Here is a 13,314-nt window from a genome sequence, read left to right as displayed (position 1 = left end):
CCACGCGCCCTAAGTGTTTTATATGCGCACGCACCACACCCATCAGTTAACCCGATTCTCCTGTAGTCTTCCCAGGACCCTAAAACCTGCAGGGCGGACCTGCCAGTCGCTTTAACCCGCTCCCTACCGGGGAGAGACCAGCCCCCCTAGCCCAGGAAACCCGGGTGTCGGCTTGGGTTCCATTGCAATGGATGCCCTGGAAAACAGGAGCGCGCGACCGGTGGCAGAGGGTGCAAGGCGGCGCAAGGACAGAGGAGGGCGCTGGCGGGCCGGCTGGCGGAGAAGGAGCCGACCTTGGCCTGCTAGTGTCTGCGTGGTGCGTGGTGCATGGTGCATGGTGCATGGTGCGTGGTGCGTGGTGCAGCTCCCAAGCGGAAAGATCTCCCCTTAGATCTCAGTTTGCGCTCGCGGGCATCATCTGCTGGCTCGTGTGTTTGCAGAAGCCCCAGGCCGCAGTCAGATGAAGGAAACACGCCGGCACGGGTCCCATTCCACACAGAGCACCTAAGCACACAGAAAGGCCACGCCGCCAGGCAGTGTATTGAGCTGAGGAGAGGTTGCGCTAGGAACCTGGGAGTCTGTAGTTACAGGCACCCCGTAGCTCTCACTAGCTGTGGTTTCCAAGCGCATTGTGATGTTTTAAAAAGGAAAAGGTTTGGCCTGGGTGATTACTGCAGACGTTTGAGATCTGAATCCGTCACTGTTCTCCTTCTGTAGGTGGGCACCAGTTACAAACCCAAAGGGCAACGCCGCCGTCAGCAGCCTTCTTCTTGAAGGCAAAGGCCTGCATAACACACACACACACACACACACACACATCTGGGCAATCCATGTTCCTGAAGACGTGGTTAGAACAACGGTGCTTTATATAGCTAATGCCTTTACTGGTAAGGGAAGCTGGCTATGGAAAGAATCCCCTTTTAATCCCTTTGTAAAGAGAAGAAATTATATATATATATTTGTATTTGCTGGGAAGGGAAACTTGGTTTATTTTCGCAAACATGCACGTTCTGGGTTCTGGTGCTTATCAGGCGCCAGGTGCAGAGGGGACTGTGCAAACTGTTAGAGGTAAAAGATGGGGCCTTGCCGGCGCTGGGATCCGCTCAGTACAATTCCTGCCCTTTGCAGAGCGGTGTACTGGGAGCCCTGTGCTTTAATTTAAATTTTTTTTTTCAACAAAAGCAATTACAGAAAAGTGCAAATTTAACGTGTGACATTTAACATTTCGCCGTGGCAGGCAGCCTCCGCTTAAATGGGGCCTTTCTATGGAACAACAGGATCCAAAAGGCCTGTGTCAGGGAGTATGTAAGACACAATCTGGGCTGGGAACGCACAATGACTCGGGAAGGATTTATGTAATTAATTGACCAGTCTTAACCTGTTATCGTGATGTAAGGAATTTGGAACTCATTAATTTGGGCTCTGACAGATTTCATATTAGAGCTGGCAAATATGGATTGAGCCTCTTATTCTTGTAGCAGCTGGAATGTCCATGACAGTGAGGGTTAGTGAAGAAGACCTATTGCTGGAGTCCGACCGCCTCTTTGTAATCAGCAGCCCTGCTCTGCATTAAAGGCATAATGAAAAAAAAAAAAGAAGAAGAAGAAGAAAAAAGGAAAAGCATATTACCTGAAACATTGGAAGGGGCTTGTGCTCACTCTGCTGGTAGGTGTATTGAGCTCAAGCATTTGCAGTTGAATGACAATATTAATTCTAGTCCTAAAGTTAGGTGCTTTCTCCAGCCATCCTGAGAGGATGAGAAGGTAAGGGTCTCAGGGTCAGGTTTGGTATTGTTGTCAAAATTAAAAGGGATGAAAAGACGGAGCCTTTGAATTTCCTCTTTGTGAACACAGAGATTGTATGAAGGAGGAAATAAAAGTCTTATGAGGGACAAATGGCATTTCTTGTAATGTCACAGCCACAAACGAGTGATTCAGAGCCGCGAAGGAGAAACTGGCTTTCTCAGAAACCTACCGTCAGACCCCGAATTCCAGAGCTCCCATAATGAGCATTTCGTCAGTATTCTAATCTGTGTCCTCTTTGCAGTATTTGATGTTCAGTGAATCGCTCAGTGGGAAACGTCTAGTTTCTTCTTTGAGATCTTAAGAAAACCTAGTCAGAATCTAACATGCACTGCCCCCACTTGGCAATCAGAAAATTGCTAGGTTGAAAAAAAAGGTTCCAAGATGAAATGAAATGCTTTTTCTTTTTCTTCCTTTTACAATAGGTCCTCCCTCTTGCTGCGCCATGTGATAAGGTTAATATAACAACTGCCACAGGGATCATTAATACAGGCAGATAAGCAAAGTTGCACGTTTAAAACACTTTCAGGGTATCATTTGCCTCCTCCTGCTGATAAAGAAGCTTTGGTAACAAATGCAGGATACAGGACTGAACATTTAACTCTTTAGACAGAAAGCCCAACTAACCTTTCCTGATACGTTATTACTCGTACGTACTCTTCAAAGTTGGGGACTGACCTCTCTTGAGGTATGTTTTCCATTTTGTACATTCCCTTGAAACAATTTCCATTCAAGCATAACTTAAATTTTAATATAACAAATATTGTTCCAGCACAAATCTTTGCAAAAACAAAAAAGATTTCCAACTCTCTGGGGGAAGGATTGGAAATTTCCATGCCCCCTTTTTGGTTGACATTTCCATGCCCCCCCTTTTTTTGTTGTGACTCCAATCAAATTCCAAAGTAAAGAATTTTTATTTTATTTTATTGTTTTACTTAGTGACAATGGGATTTGATCTAACAATGAAGGACTTGGGACAAAGATTTGTTCTGTGATTATCTTTTTATTTATTTTTATTTATTTTATTTTTATTTTTTGTGATTATCTTTTTAAAGAGTGATTTCTTCAGCTTGGGTTCCATTGGAATGAATGCATGAAGAGAAACACTAGAAATTGCATTGGTACATTAATGTTACCCTTCCCATGGAGAGCAAAAAGAGTGCTAGTGGTTGGTATCAGTGTTAGTATTTTAGTGGGAAGGAGGGCTGTGAAGATAAACAGTTGATATCAGCGAGGCTTGGATAAGTAGTGTAAACCATGACAAGGGCGATTAATAGTGTATATAAACACACTTCAAATTTGTATACAGGATCTCAGCTCTCACCTAGGGATTTCTTTGTATTTTTTAAAAGGGTAATTTTTAAGTTGACAATTACAAGGTTATCAACTCACGTGCTGTGTGTACTGTTTATGTATCAGAGTTATGGATGGACATACTGAAGCGTGATTTCCTGGAGAGAGTGTTGCCTGGAAGGAAGTCTGGTGCATTGGTTCTGGCTCTGGGCCCAGCACAAGCCCAAAGGCGGGTCCCACCCTCCCTGGACTGCAGCTTCCTCATCAGAACAGTAAGAAGCTCGAATGCAGAATGTCTTTAAAGGTGGTAATAAAAGTCACTAAAAAAAAGGAGGCCATGTAACATTTCAGATGCATTGGATACAGTGGTTCTCAACCTTCCTAATGCCGCGACCCTTTAATACAGTTCCTCATGTTGTGGTGACCCCCAACCATAAAATTATTTTCGTTGCTACTTCATAACTGTAGTTTTGCTACTGTTATGAATCGTAATGTAAATATCTGATATGCAGGATGTATTTTCATTGTTTGCGACCTACAGGTTGAGAACCAAACGAAGTTTAACATGAATTTTCTGCAGGACTTCTCAGTACCTTTCACTTAGACTGAATCCTTAAGTGTGTGTGGGAGGGATACGGTATGCAGTTTTCTTAAACTGACTTGAAGAAGAGAATCTAAAATTCTGTGATCTTTTGAATTTATAAGACTTTGGATTCCTTCCCAGAAGGATGAGGGGCCATTCAGGTTTCTTGAGGCCAGGGTTCAAGGAAAGTGTGGACCCCACTCAGAGAGAAGGACTTCCCTTCAGAGATGCCCCTGCAGGTTCTGTAAGAGGCCGGGAGGATGTGCTAAGTTTAAACTTGTTTCACTGCTGACACGATGAGCGGCCTGGCCTGTGCCACTCCACCTGTTGGAGTTTGTTTCTTCACTGACACCCTGAGGGCAGGGGTGAGGTGGGAATGAAATCACAGTGTGTTTCCTTTGCTTTTCCTCCCCGCTTCCCAATGCCTTTTTTGTTGTTGTTAATCCTCACCCAAGGATATTTTTCCATTGATTTTTAGAGAGAGTGGAAGGGAGGGAGAGAGACAGAGAGAGCAACATCGATGTGAGAGAGACACATCAATTGGTTGCCTCCCGCATGCGCCTCCTACTGGGCCTGGGATGGAGCCTGCCACCGAGGTTGCCCTTGATCAGAATCGAACCCGGGACCCTTCAGTCTAAGGGCCAATGCTCTATTCACTGAGCCAAACTGGCAAGGATGTTTAAAAAGCTTTTTTTTTTAATTAAAAAATATATTTTCATTGATTTCAGAGAGGAAGGGAGAGGGAGATAGAAACATCAAGGATGCCACTCCAACCACACCCACCACAAGTCAGGTGCCCTCCGCAGTGTTTCTAGAGCAGGACATACCCACGTGCCCACATGCCTTCCGGCAGCACTCATCCCCCTGCCTGGTTGGTCACCCGTCTATCTGTCCCTTTCTGCAGGCAGTCGCCCCTGGAGGGTCAGGGCTGCATTTCATCTCTGACTCCCCACACCCGGCTCCATCCCACAGTTTAATACAGAGCACATTCGAGAGTCAATGTTGAATTACTGTCGTAAGGTAGACAAAAGGCCTGCAGACCCTTCTTAAAGTCCCTTTCCTGTGGCACAACCAGCAGAGTAGCAGAAGAGCTTAGAGAATGGTAGTAGGCAGTCAGGGATGATTCCTTGAACTTGGGAACTTTGGTTGTCCTGAGGATGAATGGGAGTGTCGTGTCAGTGTCTCATTTCCTGTTTCTCTTGGGCCTTGCAATGGTAAGATAGCTGTTCATTCATGAGGTCTACATGGCAGTCAGAAATCTTTGCTCAAGATTACTCGTCTCATTGATCCAAGAGACCATTCAATGACATATTTTGATGCAATTTCTTTTGGCCAACTTGTTTCTGATAAGACCCTGTGCCCAGGTGCAGTGTGTGTATAGTAGAGTGACATTCAATAAAGGGTGAGTGATTAAGTTGAATTAATTGACTATGTAAACAGGTTAACATTTTCTCCAAATGAATGCTGCTATGTCATAGAACCCATACAAAACGGAAGCCCAGTCTGACTTTAAAAAGTAATTAAAGAGTAATTTAAAGCTTTACTAAAGTCTCCTAAAAACCAAAACAGCCTAATTTTAACCCCCCAGACTTTCTTAGGGTTCTTTTCTGAATCAAGTTTGACCATCACTATATTAAACAAACTCAAAAGGGACAGTTTTGTGAGGCTTTTGACTGTGAACACATTCATTTAAGGTTGTCTTAGTGCAGTCTAGTTATTTGCGTAGCCTTGGTTCAACACCAGCACCGAGAAAAAGAAAGGAGTGGTGTAAGTAGGCAAGGTAATACTGTCTGTTAGCATAAAGGAGACAGTTTATAACAGACTATAAGTAAATAAGGAGCCGGAGTTATCTGGAGAACACTAACTGTAACAAAGAGACCCCAAAATGCAATGGCAGCTTCAAATGAGTGAGAAATCAACTTCTCTTTCAGGAACGCTCGAAGGCAGGTGGACCAGCCCTGCTCCAGGAAGTCACTCAGGGACCCAGGCTGGTGGAGTGGCTCTGCCAACCTTAAAAGGTACTTTCCAGATGGCTCCAGTCATTCCTGTTTCCAGCCAGTAAGAAGAAAGGAGGGAACACAACTGGGGTGAGCATCATTTAATTTGTTTTTCAATAGAAAATGTCAAACATACACAAATGTAGGGATAGTGTAAAATAATACATCCCTATGTGCCCATCACTCAGCTTAACGTTACCTTCATCAGGTCAAACATGTATCATTTCTATCCCCCATTAAGGCCCTCATTTTAAGTCAAATTTCAGACCTCTTTAAGAAGATGACCTGGAAGTTGCACACATCGCTACATCACTTGGTAGGTACTTAGTCACATGGCCACATCTAGCTGCAAGCTAGGCTGGGCAAAGTCTCTGGCTGGATGGCTGTGTGTTTAGGAGGGAGGAGAGAATTTGAGATGATAGGATTTGCGGGGGGGGGGCGGTGGAGGTCCTTGAGAAAAGCCATAGAAATGGAAATTGAATCATTCAGGGAAAGATTAAAGACATTTCTACACTGTGGTGAAATCCAGTGGTGACAACTGCATAATGATACCTGTGAAAGGCTACCGTGAGTCTGATGCACTTGAATTTTCAGCAAATGCAACATCTGCTGAACAAAACAGAACAGCAAAATGAAGTGCTTGGAAGGACAACATAGGATTGTGCTCTTTTCCTCACCGTGTAAAATTAGCTGAGAGGATGGTTTCAGAGGAGAGTCAATATATGCAAATATCATGGAGATAGTTTATCGCTTCTGCTGTTGGATTCTGTCTTCTAAAGCGTGAAAAGGTGTGTGTTCAAGACTTTGTGTATTTTCATGTAACAAAAAGAGAACAAAATACCACAGAACTTAAAATGAGCAATAGAAGAACTCATTTAAACTAGTCTATTAAATGAATTTATGTGAAGAAACATTTACTGAGCATGTGCTGAATTGAGAGGATTGCCCTGGGTTCTCCAGGGGGTACAGTGATAACAAACATAGAGTCCTTTATCTCAGGGGTTCTCAAGCCGAGGTTCAGGTCCACGTGAAAACAGCTAACCATGACACAAGACAGTGAATTAGGTGCCGTGGTTGAGGGTGGTGGTCATCCATTGCTTTATCTGCCCGCGGTCCATTCTCTTCCTCCAAATCACTTGATTTTCCTCAGGGGCCAGCCCTCTTCCTTCTCTGTGGAGCTGATTCAATCTATGAGCCCAGATGGGGCTATAACCCAAACCTAGCCAATCAGAGCAATGATATTTTCCTGGCCCAGGTGATTGGTTTGGAGTGGGCACATGACTTCATTAGAACCAATGACTTTTGTGCAGCTGTTGAGAAAGGAAACATTATCTTTAGGGTGGCTGGGATAGGAAGCAAGGCAGAGCCTGAGAATGAGAGAGAAGAGAGTGGGCCTTGGTGACATCCTTTAAGTCTGTTAGAACCTTCCATGTCAAGCACTGCAGTAAACACATCATTTATTTATTCATTTACTCACTCACTGGCTCACTTTACTGGTGTTGTGCCTTTAACCCCTATAACGTTAATAGGAGGTGGGTGACAGTATCCCCCATTGTATAGATGAGCCTACTGTTAATTAATGGAAGAGCTGGAATTAAACACAGGCCTGTTTCTAAATCCTTAATAATCCTCCTAGACACAGCTTTTAAGGAGAAAATGGCTCTTAGCTCACTGTATTCTCTTAAGCTCCCAGAACAGAGCTTTTGGTTAGAAGAGGCTCCTTATGTGTTCATTGACTGAATGCACATTTGTGATGTAAGGGGTGGCAGTGCTGACCACCCGGGCACAGGAAGAGGAGCAGGAGGAAGGGGAGGAGAGGATGAGCTCAGAGTGGCAGTGATGACTTTGGGGTGTAGATACAGGAAGAGATGATATGCTTAGAGGTGCCAATGTGGGGTTGGAGTCAGGAGAGCAGTCAAAGATTCAAATTTGGAAATCCTCTGAGAGGAAAATTGACAGTGGTCATTTTTGCACAAATGTCATGCCCGTGAGGCCTTCTTGACTTAAAATTGCAATCTCTGCTCAACTCCCTTCCCCTCTCCCTCCCTACCCCTCTTTTATATTCTCCATAGCACTTACCATGTATATTTATTTTACTTGTTTGTTCTCACTTGTCTCTTTTGTCTGCGCCACATAAGCTCCACTTGTGCAGGGAGAGCATGGTTTTTCACGTGGAATACAATGGGCCTGGGCCACTGGCTGTACATGGAAGGTGCTCAGAAGATATTCGTTGAGTGGGTAAATGAAGGACTAGACGTGGGCGAGATTGCTCACTGATGGCCTTGATGAGTGATAGAGTAGGATGGACAGAAGGCCAGAGAAGAGGAGACCCTGTAGGAAACCGAGAATGTCTAAGAAGCAGAAGGCAAATCAATAAAGAGCAATCCCCAAGAATAAAGACAAAGACAGCAGAGGGATTCAGAAGGCAGCGGTGGGCAGCACCGCTGAGAGGTCAAAAATGGTCAAGAACATTGCGTGTGGAGTGAGTTCTCTTTGGTGATGTTGTTCAGCAGCATGATGTCGTAGCGCCTGGAACTCAGTCAGTTATGCGAGTGTGAGTTTCAGTCCTGCCGTTTATTCGTGATGTAAATTTGGGCAACTCTTTGAACATCTGAGCCTCGGTTTCTTTACCTGTAAAATGGGTGTAATACTGACTCTACCTCAAAGCCTATTTTTGAGGATAAACTGAATTACTGTATGAGAAAGGCATAGATATTGGCGAATTATTGCCATTCTTACTGATTTGCAGGGAGTAGAATAAATTTAGAGAGTAAATATATAAGAATAAAGAAAGTCATGAACATTTCCATAAGCATTATGGTTTGGAAAAAACTGATTTCAAGACAAAACAAAATGCATGATGATTCTTGCTGCTCTTTTCAAACTCTGTGCATATGCACCTGGAAGTGAGCGCTCGGTGTTTATGAGTTTGAATTTGGGGTATTTTCTTCATCATGCCTGTTTCTGGTTTTCCATGCCCCTTCCTGCCCAGGCTCTCTGTGTGAAGGCACAACCCTGAAACCAAGAGGTGACATCTCAGGCCGCTGACAATTGGGCTCCAGAGCTGCTTGTAACCATTCCCTTCCCCCCCCTCCCCCTTCTCCCCTCTACCTCCCACTCCTTCTTCTTTCCCCCTCCCTCCCCCTCCCAGGGCATCTTGTTTTCCACCCTCTGTAGCCAGGAGGTTGCAACGCTCATGTCTTCCTCGAAAAATCACTGCTTATATTTATGCATTCATAGCAGGTTTTGAGTTAGATTTAGTCTCAGTGGCCGAAGGTTCAACATTTTCTGAATATTTTCCTTCAAAACCACAACCATCTTTGGCAGCAAAGCAGCTGAGGGATGAATAGGCTTCCATGTTGCTTGGTTATAGATAGGGAGAAGCCGGCAGAAATTTGCAAGCATTTGCATATATACAATTGTCTGCCTGATGTTTGCTTCCAGTGCTTGCCCTCCTCCTCTGCCCCCTGTTCTCTTTGTGCAGTGAATTACTAATACAGATGCAGATAATGAAATTTTCTGATCCTGGCCTGAAAAGCCCGCGCACATTTTGGAAGGTATCTGGGGAAAATGGATGGGTTCTCTTGATCTTGTTGCTGTATCCACACAAGGAAATGAAGAGGAGAAAGCAATTACAGGGACATGTCTTTGAAGGTAGCATGAGTGGCACTGACAGGATTTCTTTTCAGAGAATCGTGTAGAGATGCTCTTTTCTTGTTAATACCAATAGGTATTTGCCTGGAAATAGAGTTTACTTATTAAAACGTGTGTTCAGCAGATGGGGCGCTGTCCACAGGAGGCGGGACAAGTTCCGTCCTGCTTCCGAACAGAGTGGGCCTCGGTCAGGTGAAATTTGCCCCCAGGATTGAGGCGTTCCCCGGGGGAAGCCATGAGAGTGCCAATCCTAGAGGCAGGAGGAAAGGGAACTTGCCCCTGAAGCATCCCTGCTCCTGTAAACTCAGGAGCCACCAGCTGCCCAAAGCAGAAGTGCCAGTTTGTTGGGCAGCTGGAGGGGGTGGCTCAGTGGCCCTGATTAGGTGACCGTGACATCAGGCATGCTCAGCTTCCCCGACTCCAGAATATGTCCCTATTAGAAAGTTCTCTGGCGAAAAGAGCTGAAAATCAACTTTACCTGGAAACTTTTTAGGGTGACAAACATTTTCTTCTACCTATCCCTGCCATGGACCAAAAGTTAACAAACACTCTGGTAAGCTAGTAACTAAAGAGAAGCCCATGGTTTCTTAAACAAGCACTCAAATGAGTAAGCAATGACATTCTAATCACCTTGGGTCCCCAGAATGCATGTCTACTATTTACTTCCTTTTTAAAAAGTAAATTAAAAATATATGTTTTTATTGATTGATTGATTTTTTTTTTTTTTTAGAGAGAGAGGAAGGGAGAGGAAGAGTGAAATACCCATGAGAGAGAAACATTGATTGGCTGCCTCCTGCATGTCCCCTACTAGGGTTCAAACCCACAACCGGGAATCAAATCTGTGACCTCTCCGTGCATGGGACAGCGCTCCGCCAACTGAGCCACGCAGAGGGGGCGCTTTACTTCCGTATACATAATCTTTGATTTTTACCTGTTGTTGATCTCTTATCATCTGTCACATAGCCAGTGCCAATTCCGTTTGTCTGAACAGGTCTCTGAACAACCTGAGTTTGTGTTGACAGCCTGTATGAAAAGAACAAATATTTGCTTCTTATTTCATGTAAATATGCGCTTGCTGTCAAAGGAGACTGGCTTTAAGAGGCTAAGGTTTTGTCTTTCATCGCTCACTAAGGGACAGCTAATCTATATCAGAGATCATTCGAGATGTGGGAGCGCAGCGTGGAAAATACAGACCTCCCACTGGCTGCAATGACATTAGTAGAAAAAAAAAAGGTTATGAAATGTTTATTCTGTCATGCCGCCTAAAATACATTGGGAATAGAACGAAACAGAGAGAAATGGTTTAGAAGACCGTTCTAACAGCTGTTACTCTATTGGAGGTTCGTTTAGAGATAGTCTAACACTTTAAATAGACAATGCGAAATAACTTTACATTAGAACAGCGTCAAGTAAAAACAGTGATAGCCTTATTTTAGGTCCAGTGGCTTCATTTTTTTGAAACTACTGGTTATTAAGGAACTCGGCGGGCAGTCGCTGGGTTCTTGGCTTTCTATCAAGTCTTCCGTGGCCGAGCCTTCGGAGCACATACTGAGGTAGGCAGAGGTGCACCGTTATGGCTGCAGTGTTGGGGCAGCGAGTGAGTGACAGGCTGTTTCTCTTAAAAACGAAAACAGTGTTAGCCTCATGGAGCCGCTGGACTGCACACTGTGGACGGTTCAGCGAGTGTGGGAAGTTCGCTTGCAGGTAGAATGGATGCCGACCTGAATATGAAATAGTCATTATGCGCCTTATTGCTGTGTTTGGACGCACGCTGCAGGCCTGCAGGGACTGGCCTGCCTTCCCCTCTGTCCTGCTTCCTCTCTCAGGACGCCCGCTGCGCAGTGTCCCTGGGTATGTCAGCCCCGGAGCCACCTCACTGGCCTGCCTGCTGTCCCCCTTTCCCCTCACTCAGTGAAGGAGTCACTGTCCGCGTCCTACCATCTGCGTCCTACTACACACTTTATGACACAAGGAGAATTTTAATAAGACCTCCAAAGGGTCTGCTGCCAATTGCAGAGAGAAGGTTTCCTGCAAAGGAAGCGCAGGGAAACTCCCCAGAGGAGGAGAAAACTGTTGAAAACCCCCCCCAGCGAGAGGCACCCGTGTCATCCCATTTTATTGTCTACCTGTCACCAGGCCCTCGCCTGATCCTGACAGGCCGCTCTTTTCTCCCGTAGCCAGTGCTGCCTCCTGTCATTTTCTTGGTCCAACGTCTTCATTTCTGACTTGTTACAAACCATTAACGAGTTTCCAGTTTTCAATGTCCTGGCTACTTTTGACTAGTAAGTCATTTGGCGTAACAAGGTTTCCCTTGATCTTCTTGCTAAAGGAATCTCTCCACGAAATGATCAGTCTTCCTGTGTTTGTGGATCCTAGCGGATCGGAGGTGCCTGTCATCCGAGGCCAGGCGGGTGTTTGGAGAGCGTCTCCCAGTTCACGTGATAGAAACTGACAGGCAGCGGCCGACCATTAGGCTTCAAGGCTCCCAGTCATGCAGCCAAAAAGCAGGGCATTTTACAAATGTACTTACTTGTGATGGTTTCAAATAAACACACACAGTTTTTAATTAGATTTCCTGGATGCAGTGTGTCCAAACCTAAATTTTTAAAAAATGTATTTTGAAAAGCGTGAAGCGGTTTAACAGTTGTCAGTCTTTATAAACACACTTTGAAGGGGTGGTTATTTGTAGCATTGTCAAAACGAAGACTGGCTGCTTTGGACATTGATGTTAAAAATAATATATTCAGATGTGTGGCTTGATGACATAGAGTAAACCATTAGAAGCAACTCAGATGTCAGTTTGCTTTTGCGTAAAGCTACTCGCACATGAAATGAATGTAAGTAAAGCTTAAATAATTTTTTCCTAGATTACTCTATAGCATTCAGGTTTTAATAATATATTTTAAAAATGCACTTAAATGTTATGAGCAAATCTATTAATGAAATATTATACTATTTAAATCCTTAATGGGAATATTTATCGATTCTTGCCTAATGAATGGATTAAGGAGATTTAAAAAATCAGTTACTGACCTTGCAATTCTACCTCTAGGACTGTCTTGGTGAAGTCTGTCTTAGTGAAATAGATGAGCAGGTGCACAGCATATACGCCCAATGTGTGGGTGGCATTGTTTTTTAATTGTGAAAAATCTGACATGCTGTAACAATCTATTAATGATGGAATGGATAAATGAGCCATGGTACCTCTCTATAAAATGGATGACTATATTGTTTTTTGAAAAGTGAGCTACAAATGTATGTGCTGATATGGGGAATGTCTTTGACATATTGTTGAGTGAAAAAAGGAACTTGCAGCACAGTATATAGAGTGCTATACTGTTTTTGAGGGTAGAGGCAACTCTCTCTCCCCACCTCCTCTGTCTTTGTAGAAGCATAGAACATTCTGGAAAGATACACACCAGACAACCTCTGGGTGTGAAAGAGTTGGGGAAATAAGAAGAAAGACCTGACAGTTTGCTCCATATTATTTGAATTTAGATTCTCTGATGTTTCTAGACAATAAGAGTTCCCTTGACAATGTGAATAAATAATTTAAAAAGGAAATCTCATGTCATGGAAAGTTTAGGATAAAAAGAGGTAAATGGCCCAGCTGGTATGGCCCAGTGGTTGAGTGTTGACCTATGAACCAGGAGGTCGTGGTTCAATTCCTGGTCGGGGCACATGCCTGGGTTGTGGGCTCCATCTCCAGTGTGGGGAGTTGCAGGAGGCGGCCGATCAATGATTTTCTCTCATCATTGATGTTTCTCTCTCTCTCTCCCTTTCCCTTCCTCTCTGTGTTCTCTCTCTCTCTCTCTCTATATATATATATATGTGTGTGTGTGTGTGTATATATATATATATATATATATTAAAAAGGTAAACGTGGCTAGTTGAAGACACAGAGAGGCTGGCTTCCTTCCACTCAGTCGGCTCTGACACTTGGAGCATGTGCGTCCCTCGATGATTTTAACAGCAGAACCTCAAA

General features: G+C 44.2%; 1 long non-coding RNA gene across 1 annotated transcript; it reads left to right on the top strand.

The window, feature by feature from the left end:
* The first annotated feature begins 526 nt into the window (after positions 1 to 526).
* Positions 527 to 8,038, top strand: LOC107181678. The gene is made up of 5 exons (XR_001512364.1): positions 527 to 887; positions 1,479 to 1,665; positions 3,222 to 3,367; positions 5,610 to 5,765; positions 7,814 to 8,038. It is a non-coding gene; the product is annotated as an uncharacterized LOC107181678 (long non-coding RNA).
* Positions 8,039 to 13,314: the final 5,276 nt, after the last annotated feature.

This window comes from Myotis davidii, unplaced genomic scaffold (genome assembly GCF_000327345.1).
Source record: "Myotis davidii unplaced genomic scaffold, ASM32734v1 scaffold168, whole genome shotgun sequence".
Lineage (NCBI taxonomy): Eukaryota > Metazoa > Chordata > Mammalia > Chiroptera > Vespertilionidae > Myotis > Myotis davidii.
Note: the sequence above shows the minus strand (reverse complement) of the source record. Positions and strands in the feature narration are given on the sequence as shown.